Source organism: Aplysia californica, unplaced genomic scaffold (assembly GCF_000002075.1).
Source record: "Aplysia californica isolate F4 #8 unplaced genomic scaffold, AplCal3.0 scaffold00353, whole genome shotgun sequence".
NCBI lineage: Eukaryota > Metazoa > Mollusca > Gastropoda > Aplysiida > Aplysiidae > Aplysia > Aplysia californica.
The window spans coordinates 18,358-20,782 of NW_004797623.1; the positions used below are offsets into that span (position 1 = coordinate 18,358).

Below are 2,425 nucleotides of genomic sequence, written 5' to 3' on the forward strand. Positions count from 1 at the left end.
CCTCCCAAAAGGACCCCTCTCCCTCGTCCATTCTCAGGTTTCACAACTCTCACACACTCGACTCACCCTCAGTCTTACTGTCCGCACTGGGACCCACAGCCGGCCCACCTATCTCCCCCACACACAGATAAAAACTCTCGGGTTATCGCCGCTCGCTAAGCGAGGGGTCCAGCTTCCTTGAGTCTCCTGTCCAAATGTTTTGATACACCCCGGCCAAATATTTACATGACACTTCAGCATTGGTATTTGATGGCGCTTGTTCGAACAAAATAGACTTCCTCCAGCCCGGTTTTCTACTACACTGTACACCCGGGAAAACGGGAGAGAAAAAAACAACAACCTATGAGTCCACACGGAGGTAACCTACTATTTCAAAGTCAAATAATGCTTACTTATCATTATGGTATTCTGCTTTTGTTTCTGTTGTCAATCTTTCAATTCTGGGCCATTTCCATCTACGTATATATAGAAAAAATACCACGTTCTTTACAGAGAGATTGAAACAAATCCGTAATATATTCTTAAACGAATAAACATTGACACAGGTATCTAATTACATCTCCTAAAACTTCCCCAATTTAGCAGAAGAGTATATTTGTCGGCACAGCACTGAAGAGATTGAAATAAAATGTACTTATAGACGTATACGTTAAAGTGAAGACCAATAATGTGACGAACATACCAAACAAAATGTGACATAGCCCTCACTGACTGAAACAGCTGAATTATAGATTCGACCACCAACCCCCCCCCAAAAAAAAAACAAACGTATTTAATGCTCATTTGTTACCATACACACAGACAACAGCTTCATACAAACTGTCTAAAATTGAAATAAAATCATAGCAATTACCTTTCAATTCACAAAAATTGGTAGAAATGTCACAAAACTTCCACAAACGCACGAGAGCATAATTACCACCACACTTGAGAAATAAAGATACTAACGGCAAAATCCAAAAGAAAGCGAAGTTGAATCGCAGGAAGGTAAAAAAAACAACAAAAAAACACAAAAAGTATGGAGAACTCGACACACGACACACTGGAGATGACGCGGGGGCGGTGGGCGGGTGTCTGTGGCACACAGGAGGATCTCACGGGGGACAACTGACAACAACGACAGCAGCAGCAGCTGCCTGGACCTCGCTCTAGCCCGAACGACTTCACCGCTGGCTGGCAGCAGGACTACAGACGGGCGAGAAGGCCAAAGAGCGCATGCCGTGTCCACTCACAGAAGGTCAACGAGTGCGTGCCGTGTCCACTCACAGACCGGGCCAAAAGGTCAACGAGTGCATGTAGTGTCTGTCCACCCAGACCCGAGGCACGGTCACCGCGATATTTTATATACACCGGACGATATGACGCCACCGCCAACAACGAACCAGTAACTCGCTCTGTTCATCCAGCCAAACACACAACGCGAAGACAGAGACAAGTACCCCCGACGGCGACTTGCAACTTGAGAATTAAATAATTAACACAACACAGAAATCCGAATTCAATCCAGCGACCGAAGTAAAACAGCCAGCTGACCGGTACGAACGAAAGCTTCTTCAATCACGACAGCTTCTTCAATCACCACAGCTTCTTCAATCACGAAAGCTTCTTCAATCACGAAAGCTTCTTCAATCCAGTAGCCGACGGAAATGGTCACACTCTTGCTGGACACTTCTAGATCACTCCCGTGGTAACTCGGCGTGGTAAGATGTTCTTTCGTTCTTATCTATCCGTGTGTTGCGTTCGTCGTTGTTCGTTTCGACAAGTCAAAGGACGAGGGTCCTTCCTTGGGGAGTGTCTATCTTGTTGGCTAGAGAAGGAGGAGGTGGAGGTGGATGAGGAAGAACAGACGCGGGGGGTCCTCCAGAAGTGGTCGTGGTGAGGGTGGACAACTGCTCGTCACGGAGCGCGTCCTCTCCGCTCTACACAGAAGCCGACATCCTGCCTCCGTGTGTGTGTGTGTGCGTGTGTGTGAGTGTGTGAGTGAGTGAGTGAGAGTACAGATGAGAGCCGGCGGACGGCGGGTGGGTGTGCGCGCTTGCCGGGGCGAGGAGCCACGACTCTACCTTTCTACCTCTGCCTCCCGGACACACCTACCTTCGCTTGGCTCACTCGCTCACTTCACTTCACGCGCCCGCTCTCTCTCTCTCTCTCTCCCTCTCCCTCTCCCTCTCTCTCTCTCTCTCTCTCTCTCCCACTCCTACTGAGCACTGAGCGTGGCACGCGACGCGAACACACTCGCGCGCGCAGACGTGCGCTCACCCCACCGTGATAGAGAGACGGACGGAGGCAGAGTGAGAGAGTGAGAGACAGAGGGAGAGGAGAGGAAGAGTGCGGGAGCAAAAAGACACCGGTAACGCTCTCACTCACTCCAGGCATCAGCCTACCTGTGGCATCATCCACGCAAAAACATGGACAGCTTCGCTCC

General features: G+C 49.4%; 1 long non-coding RNA gene across 1 annotated transcript in view; it reads right to left on the minus strand.

Moving 5' to 3' along the window:
• The window catches only part of LOC118478055, a 6,733-nt gene extending 4,328 nt beyond the window's left edge, over window positions 1-2,405 (minus strand). The window contains exon 1 of the long non-coding RNA XR_004858774.1: window positions 854-2,405. This is a non-coding gene — a long non-coding RNA (uncharacterized LOC118478055). The remainder of the gene's footprint in view (window positions 1-853) is intronic.
• Window positions 2,406-2,425: the final 20 nt, after the last annotated feature.